Raw genomic sequence first — 16,150 nt, forward strand, 5'->3', positions numbered from 1 at the left:
CATAGATGGATATCCTCTGGCCTCTTGTTCTCCCCTATCACCAGGCTGTTGAGTGAACTCTCTCCTGACCCACCCTGCCACCAAACCCTGCTCTGAGGTCTACTCCAGGCATTCGTCTGCTCAGCAAACATCAATTGAGTGCCTTCTCTGTGCTAGTTCCCACTCTAAGTGCTGGGGGTACAGCAGGGGACAAAACAAAAGTCCTGGGCCTCACAGAGATAAGTGACCTCTCACCTCTTCCCCATACTCACACAACTCCAGCCACTCTGGCTTCCTTGCTGCTGCCCAAAGATGCCAGCCTTGCTCCTGCCTCCATGCCTGCTGCACTCTGTGTGGCTTGCTATCCTTTATTTCATTCCACTCTCTGCTCAAGTGACACCTCATCAGACCAGTCCCCACCCCCCACACTTTTTGTTTTTAAAGACAGAGTCTCCCTCTGTTGCACAGGCTGGAGTGCAATGGTGCAATCTTGACTCACTTCAACCTCCGCCTCCCAGGTTCAAGCAATTCTCCTGCCTCAGTCTCCCAAGTAGCTGGGACTACAGGCATGTGCCATCATTCCTGGCTTTTTTTATTTTTAGTACAGACACGGTTTCACCACGTTGGCCATGCTGATCTTGAACTCCTGACCTCAGGTCATCTGCACACCTCTGCCTCCCAAAGTGCTGGGATTACGGGCGTGAGCCTTTGCACCCTGGAAGGCCGGCCCTTCTTGATCATACTTCCTAAAATAGCCCCTCACACAAGAAAGTTTTGGGGGCCAGTGGAATGCTCATTATCTTGATTGTGGTGATTCAAGAGCCAGGAAGATTTGGTCTTTACTTGTGCAGCTTCATCTTTCTCTAACCTCCAGATGATACTCTCCCAGCTATGGGAAATGCATTCATTCCTGGGGAGCCATGCTCTCTCTCACCTGAATTCTCTGCACATGCTGTTCCCTGTCTGAAGACACATGTCTCCCACCCTTGCCTCCCAACCCCCGGTACACAAACCGTACTTCAGCCAGCCAGCTTCTCCATCCGTCTTTAAGGTTGATGGCATCCTCAGGAAACCCCCTTAGCACTACACGCAAGGCGCAATTAGGTCTCTGCCCCCGGAGCCTTAACTATGACTGCCAATTCAGGCCTCCGATTTCCCCTTCCCTAGGCAGCTCAAGTCCTCCCAGTGCCTAGCACACTACATGGTATAGACTTGGCGCTTACAACGTAAGGATGGATGGATTTGATGAATGGATAGGTAAGTCTCAACCCCAAAACTACTACTTTCTGGGTCTGGAAAAAGCGGAGGGTCTTCCTAACAGTGTGGAAGAGGGAGCCTGATGGTAAGCACGTTCTTGTACAAGCCCCACAGCAGGGCTGGGGAAGAGGGTGTCCTTGGGAGGTCCTCTTGGGGCTGGGGAAGCCCTGAAAGAACTCCCAGCTCCAGACAAGCCCCATTTCCTGCCCCGGGAGGCAGGGGCCCTTCCTTCCGCCAGGGAAGCACGGGGACTCTAAGCCGGCCGGCCTGCTCTGTCTTACTTGCCACCCACCCCCGCCTCCACCTCGGGGGCCGGGGGCCGGGTGGCAGTGGACTTTTCTCTACCAGACCCACAGCCCTCACGCCGGCACACACTGTGTTTGCGGAGAGGCCAGTGCAGACAACCTCCCCACCGTTTGCCGAGCCACTGGCCCCCTCTCATTGCCGCTCCAGCATCCCCCGCCTCGCTTCACTCGGGTGCCTCAACCTCGCGCTGGGGAGCCAGGGCCCGGGAATTTCTTTTTCCCGTTCGGCAGGGTCAGCTGAGTCCAGGATCAGGTGACTGGGACTAACGGCCTCTGGGAGGGCGGGGCCTGCTCGAGTGAGGCTGGGAGCGACCGCAGCCCACGGGAAGTGCCGGGAAGGATATGCTGGCGTCCCCTCCTCCGTCTCCCAGAATCCGTCCCTGGAGAAAAACCAGCGCCAACCGCCCGTTTAACTGACAGTGGAAGTTACTTCATTTGTTTAAGCGGGTAGGATCCCGGGAGCCAGGGACATTCAGGTCATTGCCATGTTTTCCACTGTTAAGCGAATAGCATTATACACAGCTGCGGACTGTGGCAAAAGACGTTTTTCAAACTATTGAACTATACTACACATGCAGAAAATTGTACCTATTAGAAATATACAGCTTAATAAGCTTTCATCAACTGTGGACCTCACATAAGCAGCACCCAGATAAGGAAATAAACCAGATAACTTCTTTAAGTGCGTGGGGATTTCATTTCATTTTGATGAATCATCTAGGTGCCTAGCAAAAAGGGCTGTCATAATTAACATGCTCAGGAAAACTCCCTACAGCTGTAACATCCATAGAGGCTTATCTTAATTCTTGCCAATCTGATGGGGGAAAAAAAAAATCGGTTGCTTAGATTGCAGTGGTAGTCTGCTTACTGGTAGCTTTGAGCTAATGGGTAGTTTAGAACAACTAAGTTTCCGACATTGATTTGAAGAGGCAAAAACAAAAAGACAAATCAACAACAAAAATACATTAGAGAATAGACTAATAACCAAAGAAGAGCTTGAATACAGTCGTCCCCTAGTAACCTCAGGATATTGGTTCCAGGACCCCAGAGATACCAAAATTCACAGACGCTCAAATCGCTGATAATAATATAGCATAGTATTTGCATATAACCTATGCACATCCTTCCCTATACTTTAAATCATCTCTAGATTACTATAACCTAATACAACGTAAATGCTTTGTAAATACCTGTTACAAAGTATTTGTAAATTTTTGTTTTTTATTGTTTTACTTTTTCCAAATACTTTTGATGCACAGTTGGTTAAATCCAAGGATCCAGAACCCGAGGATACAGAGGGCTGACCGTAGTTTGAGCTCTCTCCTCAATTCCATGCCCATCCCATGCACCTGGTGCAGATGGTTTGACTGTTGCAGGCTTTCAAGTTTTCAAAAGACAGAGCTCATGACCAGTAAACTGCTCTATAGAATAGAAAGAGATGGAAAGTGTCCCAATTCATGGTAAAATTGAGCTCATTTCTGAAGAGTTCTTTTACAAATCATAAGCGCTAGCCTGTTGAAAACAAAAGTATGTTAAGTTACTAGACTATCCTTCATCATATCAAAGAAAAATTTTAAGAACATAAGACTTGTAATCATAGCACTTTGGGAGGCCAAAGCCAGTGGCTCACTTGAGCCCAGCATTTCTGGACCAGCTTGGGCAACATAGGGAGACCCCAGTCTCTACAAAAAATTAGCCACTTGTGGCCGGGTGCGGTGGCTCACGCCTGTAATCCCAGCACTTTGGGAGGCTGAGGCGAGCGGATCACGAAGTCAGGAGATTGAGATCATCCTGGCTAACACAGTGAAACCCCGTCTCCACTAAAAATACAAAAAATTAGCCAGGCATGTGAACCTGGGAGGTGGAGCTTGCAGTGAGCCGAGATAACGAGATAACGCCACTGCAGTCCGGCCTGGGCAAAAGAGTGAGACTCCATCTCGAAAAGAAAAAAAAAAGAAATTAGCCACTTGTGCTGGTGCACACATGTCATCCCAGCTACCTAAGAAGCTGAGGTCAGAGGATCTCTTGAGCCTGGGAGGTGGAAGCTGCAGTGAGCCATGATGGCACCACTATACTCCATCCAGCCTGAGCAACAGAAGGGGAGCATCTCAAAAAAGAAAAAAAAAAGGAAAAAAAAAAATGCTGGGTGCAGTGGCTCAAGCCAGTAATCCCAGCACTTTGTGAGGCCAAGGCAGGCAGATCACCTGAGGTCAGGTGTTGGAGACCAGCATGGCCAACATGGCAAAACCTGTCTCCACTAAAAAATAAAAATAAATAAATAAATAAAAAGTAGCAAGGCGTGGTGCTGGGTACCTGTAATCCCAGCTACTTGGGAGGCTGAGGCACAAGAATCGCTGGAACCTGGGAGGTGGAGGTTGCAGTGAGCCGAGATTCCACCACTGCATTCCAGCCTGGGCGACAGAGTGAGACTCTGTCTCAAAAAAAAAAAAAAAAAAAGACGTAAGAATGGCTCAACTTTTGTTCCATGCTATCAGTAGCTTAAAGAAGAGAAAAATGGATAGATTTGGAAAACCATTTTTTATTTAAAAAGAAAATTAGGAAGATGTATTTGAAGTGTATTTGAAAAACAAAACAGCAAATTTAACATCACACAGACAAAATATTTAAATTCAGAAATGATGTTAAAAGGTGGGTGGCGTGCTGGGCCCCACACCAGAGTTTCTAACTCAATAGGTCTGAGGTGGGGCCTGAGCCTTGCATGTCTGTGTTCCCAGATGATGCTGATGCTTCCAACTTGAGACTATGCTTTCAAAACCACTAATGTACGGAAATATACCAGAGAATATATTATGAATATACTTGAGAATATGTATATATGTTAACTTACAGATTTCTGTCCAGTAGAAAAGATAACTCCCAAAGAGGACAGTTTTATTCCCAGACGACTTTTTTTTTTTTTTTTTTTGAGTCAGAATTTTGCTCTGTCACCTAGGCTGGAGTGCAGTGGCATGATCTTGGCTCACTGTAGCCTCTGCCTCCCGGGTTCAAGCGATTCTACTGCCTCAGCCTCTTGAGTAGCTGGGACTACAGGCGCCCACCACCTTGCCTGGATAATTTTTGTATTTTTAGTAGAGACAGGGTTTCACCATATTGGCCAGGCTGATCTTGAACTCCTGACCTCAGGTGATCCACCTGCCTCGGCCTCCCAAAGTTCTGGGATTACAGGTGTGAGCCACCACGCCCAGCCTCCCTTTAGGATATTAACAAGTTTTGTCTCTATCTCAGAACGTATTTTGGAATGCCCTTCCTGGAGCACTACAGACACTGTCTCTCAAAACACTCCTTGAACTAGCTTCACCGTGTTGCTGACTGCCTTGTAAATTAAAGAAAATATCTTATACATATTCCTTCATTATTTGTATGAAAGTCAAGCCTTTCACATTGTGAAAATTATACTTCAGGCTGGGTGCAGTGGCTCATGCATGTAATCCCAGCACTTTGGAAGGCTGAAGTGGTGGGATCACTTGAGGCCAGGAGTTTGACACCAGCCTGGCCAACATGTCGAACCCCATGTGTACTTAAAAAAAAAAAAAAAAAAAAAAAAAATTAAAATTAGCTGGGTGTAGTTCCAGCTACTTGGGAGGCTGAGGCCCAAGAATTCCTTGAACCCAGGAGGTGGAGGTTGCCATGAGCTGAGATCATGCCACTGCACTCCAGCCAGAGCCAGAGCAAGACTCTGTCTCAAACAACAACAAAAAAAGAACAAAGAAAATTATGCTTTGATACAGTATGCTAAAATAAAGGGTATGATATGGTTTAGATCCGTCCCCATCCAAATCTTACCTTGAGATGCAATAATCCCCACATGTCAAGGGCAGGACCAGGTAGAGATAACTGATTCATGGGAGCAGTTTCTGCCATGCTGTTCTCGCGATAGGGAGTGAGTTCTCACGAGACCTGATGGTTTTATAACAGGCTTTCCCCTTTGCTCGGCTCCCCTTCTCTCTTCTGCTGCCCTGTGAAGAGGTGTCTTCTGCTATAATTGTAAGTTTCCTGAGGCATCCCCAACCATACAGAACTGAGTCATCTTAAACATTTTTTCTTTATAAATTACCCAGTTTTGGGTATTTCTTCATAGCAGCATGAGAATGGACTAATACAGTGTGCTGATCACAGCCCAGACAGTAGTATACAGGGACTACTATACTTTGATGCTAGAGGGATTCCCATTAAGCTCAGGAGCAGTATATGTTATCATTACCATGATCTAACATTGTTCCAGAGGTTTTTAGGTCAGCAGTTGTCAACTGGAGGTGACTTTGCCTCCCTGGGGATATTTGACAATATCTGAAATCATTTTGGCTGCCACACTGAGGAGTGCTACTGGCACGTAGCAGGCGGAGTCTGGGGATGCTGCTAAATATCCTGCGAGGCACAAACAGCTCCATAACAAAGAATTATCCAGCCCGAAACACCAATAGTGCCGCTGTTGAGAAACCCTAGTCTAGACAAATAAAACATGGGAAATCCATTAACATAAATGTGGGAAAATAATAAACTAGTATTTGCCAAAGACAGTCTAGCTAGGAGGTCCAAAAGAAGCACCTGAAGAACAGTTAGATTTTGCAGGGGCTGCATGGTGGTTCATGCCTGTAACCCCAGTGCATTGTGAGGTCGCATTGGGAGGATCTCTTGAGGCCAGGAGTTCAAGACCAGCCTGGGCAACGTAGTGAGACCGCATCTCTACCAAAAATTAAAACATTAGCCAGATGTGGTGGTGCACTCTTAGAGTCCCAGCTGCTATGGTGGGAGTATCACTTGAGCCCAGGAGTTGGAGGCCATGGTGAGCTGTGATCATGCCACTATACTCAAAAAAATTATTTTGAGACAGGGTTTTCCTCTGTTGCATATGGGGGTCTTGCTATGTTGCCCAGGCTGGTCTCGAACTCCTAGCCTCAAGCAGTCTTCCTGCCTCAGCCTCTGAAAGTGTTGAGATTACAGGCATGAGCCACTCCCTTGGGCTTAGAAAATAAAAATAAATAAATAAATTACAAGGTGTTATGTGGCCAGTTGAAAGATGTCAGAAAACAGTTGTGCATGTGACTCCACTGTAACCAGTTATAAAAGTATCAGGATTAAGAAATTTACTGTGTCTGACTTTTCCAAGTTTAGGTTCCTGACGAAAGAATGAGATGGACCTTTTCTTCCTCCACTCCTCACCTCATTGCAAGAACCAGGACTGTGCATTTCGATGGGCAGGCTCTTACCTCTGGCAGGCCATGGGGGGCATGCAGAGCCTTTCTGTGTGTGTTTTCTGGGCACTCGGATAAAGACCCCCTTTCCAGGCCTTTGTTTAGGATATTTGGCCCATGGAGGAATGAGGCTGGAATCATTTGGGAGGGATAGAGGCTTCGACTGGAAGGAGGCGTGACCTGAACTGCAGGTTCTGGGCCTGCACTTTGTTTCCATGCAGCACCCCGTTAGTGGTGACTAGGGCCTGAAAGTCAGGGGCCTTTGGTGGCCAAGTGTTGGCTGGACAGGAGGAGCTGAGGGAGGTGAGGGCCATCTCTCCAGCACTGCCCCCAGCTTGTCCCCAAATCAATGCCCTCTGACGGCTCAGACACAGACCCGGCCAGCAGCAGTACGGGTCAGGAAGGACGAATGCACACAGCACGGATCTGCTCCACAGTCTCCGCCTCACTTCATCTCGGGTTGGAGGGAGTGAGTCCCCGCAGCACTGATGATATGCTGTCAGCTGAGAACATTCAGCTTGATTAGAAAGATAAGGTGGGACATCTCTTGGGCATGGCACGTGGAGCAGTGCCATCCCTCTGTGGCAGCGAGCCGAGCAATAAACCAGAATGTGCAAAACCTGCATCCCAGAATCACCATTCCTAGAGAGAAAGCCTGTATTGTCAAGATGCCCACAACTAAATTAACCCAGACATTTCACCCAGCCTCGAAACACCAGTAGAACTTTGACATTAATACACTAACCCTCAGGTCTATATAGAAACGTGTAAGAATAGCCACATACTGTAACGTACGGTCATTGAGAAGGAGGAACCCATCAGAACAAATGGAACCAAGTCCAGAAACATGTCTGTCTGGGCACAAGATGCCAGCCTGTGTGTCAGTCACGGAAGCAGACCAGGGGGAGATATTTATTAAGATTTAAAACCTGAGCTCCATAGCTCAGGCCTATAATTTCAGCACTTTGGGAGGCTGAGGTGGGAGGATCACTTGAGCCCAGGAGTTTGAGGCAGCAGTAAGCTATCATTGTGCCACTGCATTCCAGCCTGGATGACAGAGCGAGGCTCCATCTCAAACAGAAAATAATAATAATAATAAAAAGGAACATGCACAACTTGGATGGATCTCAAAGGGCATTTGCTGAGTAGAAAAAAAAAAAAAAGCCAGTCTCAAAAGGCCACCTACTGTGTGATTCCATTTATTTAATGTTCTTTTTTTCTTTGTTTGGTTTTGTTTTATTTTGTTTTTCAGATGAACTCTCACTCTGTGGCCCAGATTGGAATGCAGTGACATGATCTTGGCTCACTGCAGCCTCCGCCTCCCAGGTTCAAGTGATTCTTGTGCCTCAGTCTCCCAAGTAGCTGGGAGTATAGATGCACACCATCATGCCTGGCTAATTTTTGTATTTTTAGTAGAGACAGGGTTTTGTCATGTTGGCCAGGCTGGTCCCAAACTCCAGGCATCAACAGTTCCAACTGCTTCGGCCTCCCAAAGCACTGGGATTATAGGTGTGAGCCACCGTGCCAGGCCTTCATTCATTCATTCATTCATTGAGAGTCTCACCCTGTCTCTCAGGCTGGACTGCAATGGCAGGATCATTGTAGCCTCCACCTCCCAGGTTCAAGTGATTCTTCTGCCTTAGCCTCCCACGTAGCTGGAACTACAAGCTGGTGCCACCATGCCTGGATAATTTTTGCATTTTATAATGTTCTTGAAGTGGGAAGATTATAAAGACAGAAAGCAGATTTGTGGTTGCCAGGAGTAGGAATACTGGAGGGAAAGAGCCTGGAATGAGTGTAGAGGAATAGCAGGAGGGGAATTTTTGTGGTGGTGGAACAGTTCTGTATCTTGATTGCAGTGGTGGTTAAAGGAGTCATATGTGATAAAATGGCATAGACCTAGACACACGACATCGTTCGATACTGTCCTACATTTATACAAAATAGAACCTTTGGAGAAAACTGAGTGAGGAGTCCATAAAACCTCTTTGTACCATCTTTGAAATTTCCTCTGAATCTGTATTTCCAAATAAAGGGTTAAAATTTTTAAAGTTGCTTTAGACAAAAATATTGAATAAAAATAATGTTGATTGTATGCAGATCTGGCAAACCTTTGGCACACTGAATGACTGGCATTTCTAACCCATCCAATGCCCAATTGCCCCCGGCAGGCCCTGTCCTAGGCTAGGTTGCCTGCTGGAAGATAGGACTCTGGACTCTCTCCTGTTTGCCTTTGGTATAGAGATGCCAGATAAAACATAGGATGCCCCGTTAAATTTAGATTTCTGATAAAAAATAAACTATTTTTTAGTAAGTATGTACCATGCATATTTAGGACACATTTATACTGAAACTTATTTTCTCGATTCTTTTTTCACCATCTTCACAGGTGTTGATTATTTCTCTAAATTTTTTTTTTTTTTTTTTTGAGATGGAGTCTCACTCTGTCGCCCAGGCTTCAGTACAGTGGCCGGATCTCAGCTCACTGCAAGCTCCGCCTCCCGGGTCTACGTCATTCTCCTGCCTCAGCCTCCCGAGTAGCTGGGACTACAGGAGCCCACCACCTCGCCTGGCTAGTTTTTTGTATTTCTTTTTTAGTAGAGACGGGGTTTCACTGTGTTAGCCAGGATGGTCTCGATCTCCTGACCTCGTGATCCACCCGACTCAGTCTCCCAAAGTGTTGGGATTACAGGCTTGAGCCACCACGCCCGGCCCTCTCTAAATTCTTAAATGTATGTATGTAGTTACTTTAAAGCTCTTGCCTGCTAATTTCAATATGTGAGCCATTCATGGCTTTTGTGTTTTGTTTTGTTTTGTTTTTTGAGATGGAGTTTCACTCTTGTAGCCCAGGCTGGAGTAAAATGGTGCCATCTTGGCTCACTGCAACTTCCACCTCGTGTGGCTGGTCTTGAATTTCCGACCTCAGGTGATCTGCCTGCCTCAGCCTCCCAAAGTGCTGGGATTACAGGTGTGAGCCACCATGCCCGGCCCTTTTGTTTGTTTCTTTGAGATAAGATCTCACTCTGTTGTCCAGGCTGGAGTGCAGTGGCATGATCTCAACTCACTGCAACCTCCACCTCCCAGGCTCAAGTCATCCTTTCACCTCAGCCTTCCAACTAGCTGGGACCACAGGGACAAGCCACCAGCAGTCCTGACTGGTTTTGTGGAAGACAATTTTTCCACAGACGGGGTTGGGGTTGGTGTTTATGGTATGAAACTGTTCCACTTCAGATCATCAGGCATTAGGTTCTCATAAAGAGTGTGAAACCTAGAGCCCTCGCATGTGCAGTTCACATTAGGGTTCACGCTCCTGTGAGAATCTAATGCCTGCTGATCTGACGGGGGGCGGAGCTCAGGCAGTAACGCTCACTACCCACCACTCACCTCCTGCTGTGCAGCCTGGTTCCTAACAGGTCACCGACTGGTACAGTCCACAGCCTGGGGGTTACGGACCCCTGCACACCCCCACACCCAACTCATTTTTGAAGTTTTAGTAGAGATGGGGTTTTGCCATGTTGCCCAGGCTGGTCTCAAAGTCTTGAGCTCAAGTGATCTACCTGCCTTGGCCTCCCAAAGTGCTGGGATTACAGGCATGAGCCTCCATGCACGGTGGGTCTGTTTGTATTGACTGGTTTTCTCTTAATTTTAGGATACATTTTCTCTCTTTTTCACACATGTAGTCAGTATTTCTTGAGCTGTTGGATGTTGTGAACCTTCATTATAGAGATGTGGATTATGTTATCCTGCTCTAGTGTTGAGTTTTATTTTGGCAGGGAATTAAATTACTGATGGGTTAACTTGATCATGTGTGTCAGACTACATTTTAGGTTTTGTTAGGGTGAGCTGTTGTTCAGTTTTGCCCTTATTCCTGGGGTATCTTCCTTAATCCCAAGGCATGGCCTTCTAGGCCCTCCTGGGAGTATCTGGGATATTCATCAAGGCCTGAGATTCCAAGAGTGGACACTCTGGCTGAACCAGAATTCAGATGTGTCTCCAGCACTCTGTGACCACTGAAATTGCTGTTTAGCTTTCAGCTCCCCATTGGCTGTTCTTCACTGGGTCTTGCAGAGTCTCAATCCACACATTCATAGTGTGAGATTTGGCCAAGGACTTGCAGCAAACCCTATAAGATTTCTGGGGCTCCTTCTCTGCAACTCCATCCTTTCTGATACTCTGCCACATACATTTTAGCAGCCCTGAGCAGCAGTCTCTGTTTCCTCCACCAAACAACACTGATCCTTTCGGGCTGGACTCTGTTTCCTCATGCTATCGTTGAGGGTTTGGAAACTTTCTCCACCAGAAAAATGTAGCAGTCCCTTCATGTGATTCCCTTCTCAGAGATTGTACCTGGAACTGCCTATTGCCCAATACCTGAAGACAATTTCTTCATGTACTTGGCACAGCTTTGTAGTTGTTTATGCTGGGAGACTATCATCAATACAGGTACTCCATCGTGGCCACAATTTGAAGTACTATTAATATCATATTCATTCTATTCTAAAAGTAGAGAAGACAAAGACCAACAATTCTAAGAAAAATGGAAAGTTCAAACGGGAAAAATAAAGTTCAAAGAAAAAGAAATGCAAATACTGCTGACACACAGGATAAAATGTTTAACTTCCCTGTTAATAAGAAAGATACAATTTTAGGCTGGGTGCAGCGGCTCACACCTGTAATCCCAGCACTTTGGGAAGCTGAGGTGGAAGGATCTTTTCAGGCCATGAAGTGGAGGTGGCAGTGAGCTCAGATAGTGCCACTTGGGGTCACAGAGCGAGATCCTGTCTCAAAAAAAAAAAAAAAAAAAAAAAAAAGATTCAGATGTAAACAACATTCTGCAACCTCTACATGTGGCCCTGATTGTTAACAGGCACCAGATTTGCCTCCCACCTTTAATAACTAGAAAAATGGAACAAAATATATAAAACAATAGTTTTCAGACATTGGAGAACGGTCGAGCAGAAGTATAATCCCTAAAAGAAGGTGAACCCTACAGTGTTCACCCTCGGAAGCAATTACAGGCTCCAGCACAGGGAGGGGAATCCAAAGTCCAGTGGTCGTGGTGGATTGAGGAGACAGAGATCAGAGCTTGGGAAGGTCTTCAAGGCCGGTAGAATTTGTGAGGTAGAGTACCGGGGAGGAGGTGGGAGAAGAGAGCGCGTGTGCTCTGGAGACCTATGGAAGATGCCCTCAAGCCCTTGGCAAAGGGCTGATATGGACATATGTGAGAAGAAAGGACCCAGGGAAAGAACCGCCAGAAAGCAGACCGAAGAATTCCCAGAGCTCACAACAGGCTAGAGATAACTCATATTTTCACTGGTCAGAATGAAAACACCTCATAACACTTAGGAAACGGAAGGGAAGCTTTAGAAAAGTATTGCCTTAATAGTGGGGCTAAATGAGCACTGGAGTAAAGGCTTCTCTGAAACTGTCCGAACAAAGATTGAAAGCAAATCTTGATAGATTCAACTTATTTCAAGTAACTAGTGCTGGAACAGAGTCCCACACTATTTAAAGGAAAACAAAATCCAACAATCACAACACAAAAACACAATGTCTACCAGTCAATAAAAAATCACCAGGCAATGGCCAGGCACAGTGGCTCATGGCTGTAATCCCAGCACTTTAGAGGCCAAGGGGTGCAGATTGCCTGAGGCCAGGAGTTCAAAGCCAGCCTAGCCAACATGGCTAAATCCTGTCTCCACTAACAATACAAAAATTAGCTGGGAGTGGTGGTACCCAACTGTAGTCCCGGCTACTTGGGAGGCTGAGACATGAGAATCACTTGAACCCAAGGATACAGATTGCAGCGAGGTGAGGTCACACTACTGCACTACAGCCGGGTTACAGAAAAAAAAAAAAAAAGGCAAACTAGAGCCTAGAGCCAGGAGAGAAATCAATCAATGGAAATAGGCCCCAGAGATGATGTAATTAGTAGATACGGATGTTAAAAAATATATTATAAATATGTTCCGTATGTTCAAGAAGGCTAGAAAAATCTGAACATGATGAGAAGAGAGAAATGGAAGATATATTAAAAGAAAAAAAAAAAACTCACGGGCTGGGTGTGGTAGCTCACACATGTAATCCCAGCACTTTGGGAGGCTTAGACATAAGGATTCCTTGAGCCCAGGAGTTCAAGACCAGCCTGTGCATTGTAAGGAGACCTATCTCTATAAGTAATTTAAAAATTAGCCAGGCATGGTGGCATGAACCTGTAGTCCCAGTTACTCAGGAGGCTGAGGCAGGAGGATCACCTGAACACAGGAGGTCGAGCTTTCAGTAAGCTGTGATTGCACCACTGTACTCCAGCCTGGGCAACACGGTGAGACCTTGTCTCAAAATAAAACAAAAAGGTATTACTAGAGATGAAAAAGTCAACTGTGCAGATATGGGATTAAAAGCAGTTAAAGTCAGTGAGGCCAAGTGTGGTGGCTCATGCCTGTAATCACCCCAGCACTTTGGGAGGCCGAGGCAGGAGGATTGTCTGAGGCCAGGAGTTTGAGGCTAGCCTGGGCACTATAGTGAGGCCTCATCTCTAGACAAAAGAAAAGGAAAGAAAAGAAAAGAAAACAAAACAAAGGAAAAGAAAAGAAAAAAAAGTTTTCAAAAACTTTTATGAAGAAAAGATAAAGACTTTTTCACACAAAAGCCAGGCTGATCACCGGCAGGCCTACACTCTGAGAAGTGTTAAAAGCAGCTCTTTGGTCAGAAGAAAAAGGACACTAGATAGAAATTTGGATCTACACAAAGGAATGGAGACCACTGACATCATAAATACATGGATACATTGAAAAGATCCTATTTTCTCATTTTTTGATGTCTAGAAATCATTGAGGCAAAACTAGTAACATACTGTGGGGTTTATAACATGTGGAAGTAAAATGATGACAAGAATAGCACAAGGGACAGGTGGGAAAATGTAAGAATACTACCATAAGGTGGCGGTCACAGTTGAGGGAGGTGATAAATCTCTGTGATTCCACCTGGAATACTGCGTTGCTCCTGGAAGTGGGAAGAGGGAGTTTCAGAGACTTCCCCTGGGCTCTTCCTACTATAGGGGCTCATACCCACAGGTCAGGGAGTAAAGTGAGAGCTCTGTTAGCTTCTAAGCATACTCATATCAGTTGCATATTTAGTGACAGAGAAATGACAACCGGATGGTTGCGATTTTGTGTTGCAGCCTTCTGCGGGCCAGATCTCGTTGTTGTTGTTTCCTGCCACCACCTGGCATCTGCTGTTCTTGCCTTCCACCATTCCCACTGACACCATGAAGCCTGGTCTCATGGCAGCATCTCCTCTTGTCGATCCTGGCCTACAAAGGATAGTGCCACTGAGTCTCTGAAAGATTCAGGTGCCCTTCTCACTAGTGCCTTCCTTGTTAGCCTAGAGAGGGGAGTTCCTGTGAGGCCACCAAGGGCACATAGGCAAGTGGTGGATTCTGAATCTGCTGGTATGTAACGAACCATTTCAACATTCCTACCTCCCTGTACTTTCCAGCTTCTCTGATGCTTTGCCAATGCAGTTCTATAATCTACACCTAATTCACTGCAGCAACTGTTCCATCCACATTTCAAGGAGCCACTCCAGCAGTGTGTTAGAGCCCGAGGTGTCCTTGCCAAGTCATTAAATCCTGAGAGTGCTCCCAGGTCAGTGTATTCTCGTGTATACAGCCTTTAGTCTCCCACCCATGTGGGACAGCCTAGAGTAAAGATCCTGCAAGTAGCAGAACAGCAATTGATCAAGTGAACTCAAGATATGACTAAAACTATCTCTGATGGCAAAGCCTTTGATGACAAGAGTCTGGCTCATAGAAAGATAGCCCTGAGCATGGCACCTCTGACCAAATCCCTCGCTCTGACCTACTGAGCTTATGAGTCCAGCCTTGCTCACAGTTGGGGTTGGAGGAAGACCTCATGGAGTCCACGCGATAACTGCACTTCCTGGTTGCCTGTCACTGCTGATTCCACCCACACCGTCCTCTGCCCCAGCCAGCCCAGGCCTGCCTTGCCCTGCCATTGCAGTCAGGCCTCTTTGGGGGTGAGTGACAGAAAATTCACTTGAGTTGGCTTAGGCAAGAGGGGAAGCTCATTGGTCAGTAAGTTAGCCACGGGCAGAACAGGGAACAGTTGGGTCTCAGGAATACCTGGACTCAGAGTCACCAGCACTGTTAGGATCTGCAGGTTCCTTCCCTTGTGTCCGTCTCCACCTCAGTCTGCAGATCAGTTTTGTGATCTCAGAGCAACTTTCCCCACAAGGTTGGAGTCAGACTGCTGGCAGTACGAGGCTTCCATCATCCTGATTTTGACCCCAAGAAAGGATGGGACTCCCCTCCATTAGTTCCGATTCAGAAAATTCCAGAAAAAAGTTTCTGCTTGGTCTGGTCTGGGTTGGCTGGGTAGCTGGGACACAAACTGCCAAGCCCTCTAGTGTCATGTGTTTGAAGTAGGGTGGGGAGATGTGTTACTTCAGTGTGCCATGCCAAAATACCACACACTGGGTGCCTTAAACCACAAACATTTATTTCTCACAGTTCTGGAGGCTGGGGAATCCAAGAACAAACTACCAGCAAGGTAGGTTTCATTCTGAGACCTCTTCTCTTGTCCCGTAGGTGGCTGCCATATTGTGTGCTCACGTGACCTCTTCTTTGTATTTGTGCAGAGAGAGTGAGTGAGGGCACTCTCTGATGTCTCGACTTATAAGGACACTAATTCTACTGAATCAGAGCCCCACCCTTAGGACCTCATTTAACCTTAATGACTTCTTAGAGGCCTCATCTCCAAATACAGCCATGCAGAGGGTTAGGGCTTCAACATAGGAATTTGGAGGAGACAGAGACTTTCAGTCCATGATGGGAAGAAAAACTATTCATGAGAAAAGGGGTGCAGTGCCCAGAAAAGGGGGCAGACAAAATGTTCTCTCCATTTTCCCAATATGCATCACACACACACACACACACACACACACACACACACACACACACACAGCCCTACCTTTGCCCCTTCCCCACAAGGCCACTCCACATCCCATGATTATTTATCTACCTCCTATCCTGCTCTCTGGAGCTGCCCCCTTCCCTAAGTTGTCCTGTGGCTCACTGAATGCTGCATACAGGTAGGTGCATGTAAATGTAACCCGGGGCCTCCTGGACCATGTGTGTCTTGAGCCCAACCATGGGACTGGGCAGGAAGTGGGCCTCACCCATGTCTATTGTCCTCAGGCAGAACCTAGCCCTGGGACATGAGCTCAGTGGGTGCTGCAGCTTTGTTGGATTCACCTCAGGCCCCCTTTCCCTACATCCACTTATAAGGTTCCCAGGGCCTTGATACCTCTGTCCTTGGAAGAAAAGAATGCAATTACCCAGCTTACATGAACCTGCTGGTGGCTTCCTGCAACAGA

At 46.6% G+C, this 16,150-nt stretch overlaps 2 protein-coding genes across 5 annotated transcripts in view; both read right to left on the reverse strand.

Annotated features, from left to right (window-relative positions):
- LOC139364429 (golgin subfamily A member 6C-like) overlaps positions 1 to 3,943 on the reverse strand; it is a 55,478-nt gene extending 51,535 nt beyond the window's left edge. Inside the window, exon 1 of one of the 4 annotated variants that reach the window (XR_011626382.1) lies at positions 998 to 3,943. The gene's annotated coding sequence lies outside the window, so the exon portion shown is untranslated. The remainder of the gene's footprint in view (positions 1 to 997) is intronic. The other 3 variants (XM_071101097.1, XM_071101099.1, XM_071101102.1) reach the window with 3 other exon arrangements.
- A 9,653-nt stretch (positions 3,944 to 13,596) lies between these two features.
- LOC105492983 (ariadne RBR E3 ubiquitin protein ligase 1) overlaps positions 13,597 to 16,150 on the reverse strand; it is a 148,480-nt gene continuing 145,926 nt past the window's right edge. The window contains exon 20 of the mRNA XM_071101104.1: positions 13,597 to 14,066. The gene's annotated coding sequence lies outside the window, so the exon portion shown is untranslated. The remainder of the gene's footprint in view (positions 14,067 to 16,150) is intronic.

The sequence above is a fragment of the Macaca nemestrina genome, chromosome 7, assembly GCF_043159975.1.
Source record: "Macaca nemestrina isolate mMacNem1 chromosome 7, mMacNem.hap1, whole genome shotgun sequence".
NCBI classification, from domain to species: domain Eukaryota; kingdom Metazoa; phylum Chordata; class Mammalia; order Primates; family Cercopithecidae; genus Macaca; species Macaca nemestrina.